The following is a 14,162-nucleotide window of genomic DNA, read 5'->3' on the forward strand; positions in this document are numbered from 1 at the left end:
TATACTATTCTAGGAGGAGAATGCTGATAAACACTACAAGTGGCAGTAGAAGACTCTCATTAGCATGTTTGTTAGAAGAAAATAGTATGCCTAAATAAATTCATTATTCCAATAATAAGGGCAAGCAAACAACTCTGTTTAAAAGTGAATTATGATACTTGTCATATCATTTTTTATAGTTCCAATTGTTCTCAATTCCCAATGATAATTTGTTATATACTGTGTTACATCTGTGTCCATGTGTTTGTGTGTGTATATTTAATAGAAGAAAAATTTAAATCCATTCAAGATGAAACAGGAAGAAGTAAAGTCAAAATTCATGAAAAATGCAGGTAAATTTTAAATTCAATGTTAATTTTAAATTAAATTTTTAATTTAGAAATTTTTGATAACAAATTACCTTATAAATAAGTTCATCGTCTAGTAAATGCTTTCATTTTTCAGAAAATACAGAATACAATGAATAAGACTTTGTGTGTATTTTTAATGCCTAGATAGTTCCAGAAGTTAGACTACTTGAGATACATGTAAATTATAAAGAAAATTTAAATTTAGTAGTTCTTTTATGAATTATGAATGAGAGCTCTTATGTTATGTTATGTGGCAAAAGTTGTCTTACTGAATTTGTTAAGTCACAGGATCATCATAATATAGCTAAAATAGACTTCCTAGCTTCTTTCAACATGAAGACTCCATATCTCATCTGTTATACTCTTACCCTTAGATTTCCTGATTATTAAACAATCTATTCTGCTCTATATCTTGTTGGGAAATTGTGAGAATGTGGTAGAGCCTGGCAGGGTTTGATCTTAGCAGTGTGTCTACCCTGTCAGTCTCTCTTCTAAGAAGTTGAATAAGGAGGGACAGGAGTAACCCCAAAGTTTTTCCCCATCTTATCAGATTCCCTGCCTCACAAAGTACCCTGCATTCCTGATATTATGGCCTATCTACATAATCGTTGTTTTGCCTAAAAGATCCCCACCCATTCCATTCCTTTCATATATCTTCTTTCTACCCTCAATACCCTCCCTGCCTGCAGGATATTAATCCTACCAGTTAAAACCCTCACAACAGTTGCTAAGGAAGTTCCTACTTTTCCCAGACCATTTTGCCTTTCTCTTCCCCTTTCCAAATGATGTCAAGCCATTTCCATTTCCAACTTGCCACTTATGCGTCTGCCATTTAAAAGCCTTGGCTCTCTGATCAATAAAGAATCAAACTGCCTCATCACCACGAGCTCTGTTCCTGAGTCATCTCTCTTGCGTCGCTGAGTAGCAGCGCAGGCTGGCTCAGGTTGCATTCTTTCCAACCCAGAGAGTACGAGGCCAGGAAGAGGAACCCCCCATGCTAGCCCAGCAATATCTTAATGTTTTTTCAGCCACCAAGTTGTAGATGTTACCATGATACCAAACTGGCTTCTCTGGGCAGACGACCTCACCAATGTGTCCTGGAACATTACCTCTCCAGAGCCCTATCCCACTAGGGGAAGATAGAAACAGGCTGGGGGTATGGATTGACCTGCCAACATCCATGTCTAGTGTATAAGCCATACCTCCTACCTTTTACACCCCACAAAGATCTTTGATCCACACTCCCAGAGTGGTAAAGAATAGGGAAGCTTCCAATGGAAAAGACAGCTGGGAATTGTATGCTGAGGATTGTATGGAATTTTGCTCCTCTTATCCCAGAATCTAGTCAATCATTATTAAATAACTAATAAAATAAAATTTTAAAAAAACTTTACGGGAGTCAGGCTGTAGCACAGCGGGTTAAGCGCAGGTGGCGCAAAGCACAAAGACCGGCATAAGGATCCCAGTTCGAACCCCGGCTCCCCACCTGCAGGGGAGTCGCTTCACAGGCGGTGAAGCAGGTCTGCAGGTGTCTGTCTTTCTCTCCTCCTCTCTGTCTTCCCCTCCTCTCTCCATTTCTCTCTGTCCTATCCAACAATGACAACAACAATAATAACTACAACAATAAAACAACAAGGGCAACAAAAGGGAATAAATAAATAAAATAAAATATTTTAAAAAATTTAAAAAAAACTTTACATAAGGAAATAGTAATGTAAGAAGAAATCATTTTGTAGAAAATGATAAAACACTCGTTTAACATATTTTACATAGGAAAAGATGTAAGCTCAAAAGTTCACACAAATGAATGGTTAAGTTTTAACTTTTTAGTATAAATGGAGCATTATTTTATTTTTCCAGTTGACTTGTATGCATTGCATATAGTTAGTGGTTTCTGAATGTAGAGATGAAAACTCATGTTTAAATAAAATGACACAAAAGGAATAACTACATGAAATCACTCAAAATCAATTTGGTCCACTAAAGGCAAAATATATTAGTATATATCTATTCCAATATATACAGAGAAGCAGAAAGGGAAAAAAACAAAATCAGTAAAGCTTCTTCAAAGTGATGAGGGACAGGCTCAAAAAGTGTTTACTTGGCAAAGTAAAAGTATCCAAGTAAGCTATTCTTCTGGTCCCAGCAATATTTTTTAAACATTTTTTAAATTTTATTTATTTATTTATGAGAAATGATAAGAGAGAGAGAAAGAACCAGACACCACTCTGGTACATGTCCTGCTTCGGATTAAACTCAGGACCTCATGCTTGAGAGTCCAATGCCTTATCCACTGCACTACCTCCTAGACCACCCAGAAATATTTTTTATGTACACTAATTATATATGTATGTACATGTCACTTCTTACATAATGTACTATCTTCTTTTTGCCTCAGTTTTATCATACAACATTTTAGTTTGGAGATTATTCCTATTAATATTACCCATTATTTAAAAAGTCAGTACTTATATAATGTAAACGTTGTTTAGCATTTCATTCTGTTTATCAACAAATTTGATTGAGGAGAGGTTCCCATGATTAAAGAGAAGTTATTACCAAGCTAACATATATTCCCAAGAAGGAATTTATTTGATATTTCTTGAATATGTGTGAGGAAGCATGTTCTTTTTTTAAAATTTTTATTTATAAAAAGGAAACATTGACTAAACATAGGATAAGAGAAGTGCAACTCCACACAATTCCCACCACCAGAACTCTGTATCCCATCCCATCTCCTGATAGCTTACCTATTCTTTTTACTATTATTATTCACTTTTGCTGCTCTTGTTTTATTATTGTAGTTATTATTGTTGTTGTTAATTATGTCGTTGTTAGATAGGACAGAGAGAAATGGAGAGAGGAGGGGAATACAGAGAGGGGGGAGAAAGATAGACACCTGCAGACCTGCTTCACTGCCTGTGAAGCAACTCCCCTGCAGGTGGAGGGAGCCGGGGACTTGAACCGGGATCCTTACACAGGTCCTTGCACTTTGTACTGCTTGCGCTTAACCCGTTGTGCTACTGCCAGATTCCCCAGCTTTCCTATTCTTTAACCCTCTGGGAGTATGGACCCAAGGTCATTGTGGGATGCAGAAGGTTGAAGGTCTGGCTTCTGTAATTGCTTCCCTGCTGAAGATGGGTGTTGACAGGTCAATCCATACTTCCATCCTGTCTCTCTCTATCCCAAGTAGGGTGAGGTTCTGGGGAATTGGAGCTCCAGGACACATTGGTGGGGTTGTCTGTCCAGGGAAGTCTGGCCGCCATCATGCTAACATCTGAACCTGGTAGGTGAAAATATAGTTAACATAGAAGACATATTCTAGTTATATTTTAGTTAACATAGCTAGTAGATACATTTTAATTATATTCCAAAGGGCCTGTGGCTATACAATTTTTTTTTTCTCCTGGGCCTGAAATCTGATATGCATGTGAATCCAAGTTATTGTCTGGGAAGATGATGTCATGGCTAGAGAAAGGACCAGAAAGCTGAATCAAGGAAGAGTGTAGCTCCCTAATATGGGAAAAGTGTATAAATATTGTTGACTGTAAACTCCGTCAATTTGATGTTATCTGGGGCCCATATTCTGCATAGGATCCTATGTGACCTCTGCATCCCTGTAGATCTGAGCACACATTCTGTGGTCATGAGGAAACATGTTCTAACCCTCATAGGCACAATATAAATTTAGCTGGCCACCCAGCAACTAATTACCCAATCACCTTTATTAACTTCCTGGGGGCATTCTTCCTGGTCAGAAAGTTCTAGGAGTTGATTTCAAGTACCAGTTTCCTATCTTCTTGTTTCTGTGGAAGTAATAAAATTTGTTTTTATTTATCTCTACCTTCTTTATATTCCTTTCTTTCTTTTCTTTTTTCTTTTTATTGTTTTTTGTAGCATTCCCTAAAGGAAGATCACAATGAATTCAATAACATCAACATTATGCATTTTTCCCTTAAGTATCATTAACTAAGGAGTAGAAAGAAATAATAGATGCACACTCAAATACACATACACACACACACACACACACACACACACACACACACACACACACTTGGGTTTTGTCAGGTCATCAGAATTTCTATGAAATCACCTTTTTTCCCCATAAGGAAAGAAATTTTATTGCCTAGACTCCAAGCCTCGAATTTAGTTCAATTCCTGAGCTTTCTCAGGAATATGTATTATGTTGACATCTTTCTATTCTGCAGACATTTTAGTCTAAAGGATATGTTATAAATATTTCAAATATTCAATAACTAAGTACACACACACACACACACTTCTACATTTGGGAAACTTTTACTCTGCCTTCTTCATTCATCCTCTGAATACATATTTGTAATGCAAACTACATTTCTTCAAGGAGTATGCATTTTATTCCTATCATATTATTTCAACAGATCAGTGACTAAATGCTTCAACTGCAGAATGACTGAACATACAGCAGGATTATCCTCTCAGAGAATAAATCCAAACCTGGAGGTCTTGATAAAGGGAATGAAATGTGCTTCATGTGAATAGCTCAAATCAAATGTCAAAAGGGTAGTGGATAAATTTTGTTGCTGTAGGATTAAACATATTGTTATGAGCTAGATTCTGTTCAGTGGATTTTTGTTTTCTTGTTAGGCATGTTTGTTAAAGTCAGATTTCATTATGTTGCTGACAGGAGAAGTAGGTTTAAGTCTTTTCACATTATAATAAAGATGTGCACCCAACCCTGGGTCTGTTCAATCCATTGTTTGTAAATGTGGCTCCAAAGTACCATGAAAAGAATGCAGAGATCCTCCTGTGTGAGACAGCTGACATTCCTATGGTTAAAAAAATGCAAGCTTCTCATTATCTACCTCTTTTGTTTTCAAATGGGGAGACTTGCAGACAAGATTCTGATGATCATGGGTGAAACACTGTTAAATGTTTGTTAGTTGTCTTTTTTATTTTCTTTCTTTCTTTCTTTCTTTCTTTGTTATTACATAAGGATAGAGAAGACAGAGAGAGTGGATTACCCACATTAAAAAAAATCCAAGTAAAATATTTTACCAGCTCAGTAATCCTCATATTTTTCTTTTTTGATAATTTTATTAGAGATTCAATAGTGATTTACAAAATTCTGAGATAACAGAGTTATAATTCATACTGTTCACACCAAGAGTCATTTGTCCACATTCCCTCCTTTGGAACCTACAATAGTTCAGCCAAAGTCACAGATATGTGTTGAATATATCCATTGGCAGGTCGATTCACACACCCGGTCTGTTTCTATCTTCCTCTAGTGGAGTAGGGCACTGGAAAGGTTAGGACACAGTGATGAGATCATGTGCTCAGGGAGGTTAGGATGAAATCATAGTATCTGCAACTTGGTCCTGAAAGGCAGTAAGATACAAAGCAGGACAAAAATGTTGAAAAGGGAACCAAAAAATAGCAATAGCAGATGAGAATAGGAATTTTAGTGTGGAAATAATAAATCTATTTTAGGTATGTTCCTAGGGGCCCAGGACTTTAGTAATTTCTGCTTGAGCTTGATAGAGAACATGTAGATAGACTAAAAATATTGTCTGGGAGGATATTGTCAGAGTTGAGAATGGGGTAGAAAACTGAATTAAGGGGGATTCTGGAAGATGGTAGAATGAGAAGCTGCTAGTGGCTTGAGCTCTGACTACATCTACTGGAAATGGTAGGATTTTTTGCCTTTAGTGGGACAGTCAATAAGGGGTCCTAGCAGTAACACCAAGGAGGTGACTATAACTCAATTTGGGTTAGAAAATAGAATAAAAAGAAAGGGAAAAAAATTTTAATTATTATTCCCAAAGAGCACGCCCTCCCCCTGGCCCCCTCCATAGCCAGTCCTTGGGAGCCAGAGATCTGTTCCTAGAAGGCTCGCCTGCTGACCTTCTTTCTTTACCAAGATTCCTGTCCCACCAGGGGTGTCATTCATTCTAATTCTATTCCCTTCTGAAACCTTTGGCCTTTTTTCTTTCTAAGTGGCCAATCAGTTGCCTCTGCTCAGGGGGCCTGAGCCAATCTGGAGCCATCCAAGATGAAGACAGGACAGGTTTTTTATTCTGTTCTATTTTATTATCAATACAAGATAAATGTGTATCCCTTTCCCCCTCTTCTTCAGACTGACCAGAATTAACTTTTAGTGTATTTTCCATTGGTAGGGTACAGGGTGTTTTATTCACTGCTAAAATAACTTGTTTCACTCTTCCTACCACACCTATCCATTCTCTCCCTGCCCCCCACATAGCTAATTAAATAATAAATAAATAAATAACTCTTTCTTTTCACTGCTTTTTTATTACTGTTCTTTTTCTTTTCCTTCTTTTTCTCATTCTTGTCATCCTTTCCTTCTTCTTTCAGCATTCTGAATTCACTGATACAAGTTTGGGAATTACTTAGGGGAATAAATCTGACTCAGAGTGGATTCTCTCTGCCTGTATCTCTGCTACCCCTAGAATATACAGTGGATAGGAGATTTACATAACTATCTATCCCTGCTATTTTTGTCTAGTCCTGAGGTTTTTTTCTTTTTTTTTCTTTATTAACAATCAGCTGCCTGTCTCTGCTCAGGAGACTTGAGGCAATCTGGGACAGGTTTTTTACCCTGCACTATTTTATTATTAATATTATATAAAGGTGTATCTATTTCCCACCACTCCTTTAGGTTCACCAGAATTAATTCTTAGGGTATCTTTCATTGCTAGGGGACAGGACATCTTATCCACTGGGAGAGGAACTTGTTTCACTACTCCTATCTCCTCTATAGACTCTCCCCTTCTCCCTCCTCATAGCTAATTAAAAAAATAAAATAAAATAAAAAATAAATTAATCAATTAAAAAAGCTTTCCTTTCACTGCTCTTTTATTACAGCTCTTTTTCTTATCTTTTTTTCTTTTCTATCTGTTGTTTCTCTTTTTATCTTGTATACCATTTCTTCCTTCCTTCTTATCTTTCTGAATTCACTGATATATATTTGTGAATTATTTTGGGGAAGAAATCTGACTCAGAGTGGAATCTCTATGTGTGTATCTCTGCTCTACTGCCCTTTCTCCTCTTGCTACCCCTAGAATATATAGTGGATAGTAGATTTGCATAATTTTCTATACTTGTTATCCCTTCTTTCCTCTCTCTTTCTTCTAAACTTGGAATTGGTTGCTATTTTTCCACAGACTGGAGACATTGTTTGGCTAACTGGTAGTGATTAAACTGCTTCAATCCTTGCTTCAGTTGCTACTGTAATTTCCGAGGATGGTGATTGCATTTGTCATAAAGCTATTTAGTACAGTGTTGCTAGTACTCAAAACACAACAACTGAGGAACAACAGAACATAAAAATAAGAAGCACATAAATCAAAAAAATGGGTAGATCAAAGACAAATAAAACTGCTACTCCAATGGATGAAGACAAGAGCCCAGAAGAAACTACAAATCAGCCAGAAGTAACCATAGATAAGAAAAGTATGCAAGCAATAATAAACTTATTAATCACAGAAATGAAAACAACATTGGAGGAAAAGAATGGCAGTATTAGGGAAACAACAGTTGAGAATCCCAAGGAAAAAACTGATTATCTTGAGGCAATTAGAGAACTGACAGCTGAAATAGCTGAACTGAGGAAAGAAGCTAAGAGAAGAGAAAGTAGACCAACAGAAGCAGAAAACAGAATTAGTCAGACAGAGGATGAGTTAGAGAAAACTAAGAAAGAGGTGAAAGAGCTCAAAAAGAGATTAAGAGACACTGAAAATAACAACAGAGACATATGGGATGATCTCAAAAGAAATAACATTCATATAATTGGCCTGCCAGAGGAAGAAAGAGAGGAAGGGGAAGCAAACATTCTAGAGGAAATAATAGAATAAAACTTCCCAGACCTGAATAACAGAAAGGACATCAAGATTCATGAAGCCTAGAGAGTTCCAAACAGAATCAACCCAGACCTGAAGACACCAAGACACATCATAGTCACAATGAGAAGAAGTAAGGATAAAGAAAGGATCCTACAACCTGCAAGAGAAAAACAAAAAGTCACATACAGGGGAAAACCCGTAAGACTATCAACAGACTTCCCCACTCAAAGTCTAAAAGCCAGAAGGGAATGGCAAGATATCTATAGAGCCCTGAATTAAAAAAGGTTTCAACCAAGGATAATGTATCCCTCTAGACTTTCATTCAAACTAGAGGGAGGGATCAAAACCTTCTTAGACAAACAACAGTTAAAGGAAGCAACCATCACCAAACCAGCCCTGAAAGAGGTTCTAAAAGACCTCTTATAAACAAGAACATGACTATAATACTTGCAATATATCAGAGAAAATCAAAATTTATTGAACAATGGCACTACAATACATTAAATTCATAATATCAATAAGTGTCAATGGCTTAAACTCACCCATCAAAAGACACAGAGTCAGGGGATGGATCAGAAAACATAACCCAACCATATGCTGCTTGCAAGAATCCCATCTCACACAACAAGATAAACACAGACTTGAAGTGAAAGGATGGAAAACTATCATACAGGTTAACAGACCACAAAAAAAGGGAGGAACAGCCATTCTCATCTCAGATACAATAGATTTTAAATTAAATAAAGTAATAAAAGATAGGCAAGGACACTACATAATGATTAGAGAATCAATCAGCCAAGAAGACTTAACAATTATTAACATCTATGCACCCAGTGAGGGACCATATAAACACGTCAAGCACCTACTGAAAGAATTTCAAAAATACATCAGTAGTAATACAATAATAGTGGGAGACATTAATACCCCATTCAACACTTAGATCAACAAAGCAGAGAATCAACAAAGATACAAGAGAATTAAATGAAGAGATTGACAGACTAGAACTCTTGGACATTTTCAGAGTCCTTCACCCAGAAAACTAGAATTCACATTCCTTTCAAATCCACATAACACATACTCAAGGACAGGCCACATGTTAGGATGCAAAGACAGCATCAATAAATTCAAGAGCATTGAAATAATCCCAAGTATCTTCTCAGACCACAGTGGAGTAAAACTAACATTTAACAACAAAAAGAAAATTATTAAAAGTCACAGAATTTAGAAACTAAACAACATACTCCTTAAGAACCAATGGGTCAGAGAGTCACTCAAGCAGGAAATTCAAATGTTCCTGGAAACAAATGAAAATAAAGACAAAGTCTATCAAAATGTTTGGGACACAGCTAAAGCAGTATTGAGAGGGAAACTTATAGCCATACAATCACAAATTAAACAACAAGAAAAAGCTCAACTGAAAGACCTTACTGCACACCTCAAGGACTTAGAGGAAGAGGAACAAAGGAACCCTAAAACAACAAGAAGGACAGAAATCACTAAAATTAGAGCAGAAATAAACAACATCAAAAATAAGAGAACCATACAAAAGATCAATGAAGCCAAATGTTGGTTCTTTGAAAGATTAAACAAAATTAACAAACCCCTAGCCAGACTCACCAAACAAAAAAGAGACAAAACTCAGATTAATAGAATTGTAAACGATGGAGGAGATATGGCAACTGACAACACAGAAATCCAGAGAATCATGCAAAACATCTATGAAGAACTATATGCCACCAAGCTAGAGAATCTGGAAGAAATGGAACAATTCCTAGAAGCATATGTCCTTCCAAAACTGAACCAAGAAGAACTACAAAACCTAAATGCACCAATCACAGAAAAAGAAATTGAAACCATTATTTAGAATTTCCCCAACAACAAAAGTCCTGGACCAGATGGCTTCACAAACTAATTCTACAAAACTTTCAGGAAACAGTTAGTACCCATACTTTTTAAGCTTTTCCATGAGATTGAAGAAACAGGAATACTCCCTTCCACGTTCTATGAAGCCAAAATCACCCTGATAACAAAAGCTGATAGGGACATAACATAAAAGGAAAACTATAGACCAGTATCTCTGATGAACATACATGCCAAAATATTAAACAAGATCTTGGCCAACCAGATACAGTGACACATCAGAAAGATTTTTCATCACGACCAAGTGGGATTCATCCCAGGAATGCAAGCCTGGTTCAACATCCATAAGTCAATCAATGTCATTCACCACATCAATAAAAGCAAAGGCAAAAACAACATGATTATCTCCATAGATGCAGAGAAAGCCTTTGACAAAATCCAACACCCATTCATGCTCAAAACTCTACAAAAAAATGGGAAAATCCTCAAAATAGTGGAATCTATATATAGGAAACCTACAGCCAACATCATACTCAATGGACAGAAGCTGAAAGCATTCCCCCCTCAGATTGGGAACCAGACAGGGCTGTCCACTGTCACCGCTACTCTTCAACATAGTATTGGAAGTTCTTGCCACAGCAATCAGGCAAGAGAAAGAAATCAAAGGAATACAGATTGGAAGGGAAGAAGTCAAGCTCTCTCTATTTGCAGATGATATGATAGTATACATAGAAAAACCTAAAGAATCCAGCAGAAAACTACTGAAAGTTATTAGGCAATATAGCAAGGTATCAGGCTACAAAATCAATGTACAAAAATCAGTGGCATTTCTTTATGCAAACACTAAATCTGAAGAAGAAGACGTACAGAAATCACTCCCATTTACTGTTTCAGCAAAATCAATCAAATACCTAGGAATAAAGTTGACCAAAGAAGTGAAAGACTTATATACTGAAAACTATGAGTCCTTACTCAAGAAAGTAGAAACTGATTCCAAGAAATGGAAAGATATCCCATGCTCATGAATTGGAAGAATAAATATCATCAAAATGAATATTCTCCCCAGAGCCATATACAAATTTAATGCAATACCCATCAAAGTTCCACCAAGCTTCTTTAAGAGAATAGAACAAACACTACAATCATTTATCTGGAACCTGAAAACACCTAGAATTGCCAAAACCATCTTGAGGAAAAGAAACAGAAATGGAGGCATCACACTCCCAGACCTTAAACTATATTATAAAGCCATCATCATCAAAACAGCATGGTACTGGAACAAAAATAGGCACACAGACTAGTGTAACAGAACTGAAAGCCCAGAAATAAATCCCCACACCTATCGATGTCTAATCTTTGATAAGGGGGCACAATGGATTAAATCGAAGAAGGAGGCTGTCTTCAATAAATGGTTCTGGGAAAACTGGGTTGTAAATGTAGAAGAATGAACTTGAACCACTTTATCTCAACAGAAACAAAAATCAACTCCAAATGGAACAAAGACCTGGACGTCAGACCAGAAACAATCAAATACTTAGAGGAAAACATTGGAAAAACAGTCCCACCTATACCTCAAGGACATCCTGGATGAAATAAATCCAGTTGCAAGAAAGACTAAAGCAGAAACAAACCAATGAGACTACATCAAATTAAAAAGATTCTGCACATCCAAAGAAACTATTAAACAAACAAAGAGACCCCTCACAGAATGGGAGATGATCTTCACATGCCATACATCAGACAAGAAACTAATCACCAAAATATATAAAGAGCTCAGCAAACTTAACACAAAAAAAGCAAATGATCCCATCCATAAATGTGCAGAGGATATGAACAAAGCATTCACCTCAGAGGAGATCCAAAATGTTCACAAACATATGAAAAACTTCTCTAGGTCAATGATTGTCAGAGAAATACAAATTAAGACAACATTGAGATACAACCTCACTCCTGTAAGAATGGCATACATCAAAAAGGACAGCAGCAACAAATGCTGGAGAGGTTGTGAGGACAGATGAACACTTTTGCACTGCTGGTGGGAATGTAAATTTGTCCAGCCTCTATGGAGAGCAATCTGGAAAACTCTCACAAGGCTAGACATGGACCTTCCATATGATCCAGTAATTCCTCTCCTGGGGTTATACCCCAAGGACTCAGTAACACCCAACCAAAAAGAGGTGTGTACTCCTATGTTCATAGCAGCACAATTCATAATAGCTAAAACCTGGAAGCAACCCAGGTGCCCAACAACAGATGAGTGGCTGAGAAAGCTGTGGTATATATACACAATGGAATACTATACAGCTATCAAGAACAATGAACCCATCTTGGACAGAGCTAGAAGGAATTATGTTAAGTGAGCTAAGTCAGAAAGATACAGATGATCCCACTCATCAACAGAAGTTCAGAAAGAAGATCTGAAAATGAAACTAAAAGCAGAATCTGACTAAATTGAAAGTAGGACACCAAAGTAAAAACCCTGTGGTGAGGGGTAGACATGCGACTTCCTGGGCCAATGGGAGGTGCGGGTGGGTTGATGGGATGGGACACAGTCTTTTGGTGGTGGGAATGGTTTTTATGTACACTCCTAGTAAATTGTAGTCATATAAATCACTAGTTAATTTATATGAGAAGGGAAAAATTAATTATATGTCTCGAAGTTTTTAAAACACAGACTGAGTCTTCTTAATATATAGGCTGTCTATTTGATATTTGGACTCTCTCAAAAGCCTACACCAACTAGATCAGAGGCAACCAGTAGCACAGCTATTTACAAGATACTGGGGACTATACAGCAAACCCTAACAAAAGGACTTTTCAAAGTTAACCCATTTGCCAAATAATGTGATTATAACATTAACTATCCATTGTCTTTTTGAACCCTAAGACAGCAGGAAGTTCACATCTCCACTATAGAGCCTATATTTATCCCAGTCCTGGAACCTTAGGATAGGGCCCACTTTCCCTCATGCCTCTCCCAATCCATATCAAATAATATTGCATCAGCCAATCGCAACCTAATCAAGGCAACAATTGCCACCTCAACATGCTCCAGCTCAGATTGTGTCCAGAGACTTCAGAAGTAGAATCACAACCCTTCAGCTTCTTTGCTTGTGTGAGACCTTTCATTTCATAACATTCTCTAATTCCATCCCAGGTGGATCACTTTCTAACAAAGTTCCAAATCCTAGATATAGACCAGGTTCTGTGAGAGAGAGCATATGTTCACACGTATCCATAAACAAGTGCAAAATACATACCTGAAAGTAGAAGTACACTAGAGTTTGCAGTGAGTACCCGCCCCCCCCCAACACTTCCTCTCCACTATTCCAATCTTTGGGTCCATGATTTCTCAACAATTTGTTTGGCTTTGTATGTTATCTCTCTTTTCAGCCACCAGGTTCCAGATGCCATCAGGATGCCGGCCAGGCTTCCCTGGACTGAAGACCCCACCAATGTGTCCTGGAGCTCTGCTTCCCCAGAGACCCACCCTACTAGGGAAAGAGAGAGGCAGACTGGGAGTATGGACCGAACAGTCAACATCCATGTTCAGCGGGGAAGCAATTACAAAAGCCAGACCTTCCACCTTCTGCAACCCACAATGACCCTGGGTACATGCTCCCAGATAGATAGAGAATGGGAAAGCTATCAGTGGAGGGCATGGATATTGGGTGGTGGGAATTGTTAAAGCCCCCGGATCCCCACCTGCAGGGGAATCATTCACAGGCAGTGAAGCAGGTCTGCAGGTCTCTATCTTTCTCTCCCCCTTCTTCCCCTCCTATCTCCATTTCTCTGTGTCCTATCCAACAACAAAGACATCAATAACAATAACAGTAATAACAACAATAAAACAATAAGGACAACAAAAGGGAATAAATAAATATCAAACAATAATAATTTTTAAATTGTGGTATATATGCATGATGAAATATTACTCATCTGTAAAAAATGATAGAATCCTCTCCTTTGAGTCATCTTGGATGAAATTGAAAACATCATGTTAAGTGTGATAAGCCAGAAAAAAACTACAAATACTAAATATTCTCACTTATAAGTGTCTGTAATAGTTAGGGACAGATAGAGGAAGAAAACAAAGTGAAATGTG

The sequence above is a fragment of the Erinaceus europaeus genome, chromosome 1 (genome assembly GCF_950295315.1).
Source record: "Erinaceus europaeus chromosome 1, mEriEur2.1, whole genome shotgun sequence".
Taxonomy (NCBI): Eukaryota; Metazoa; Chordata; class Mammalia; order Eulipotyphla; family Erinaceidae; genus Erinaceus; species Erinaceus europaeus.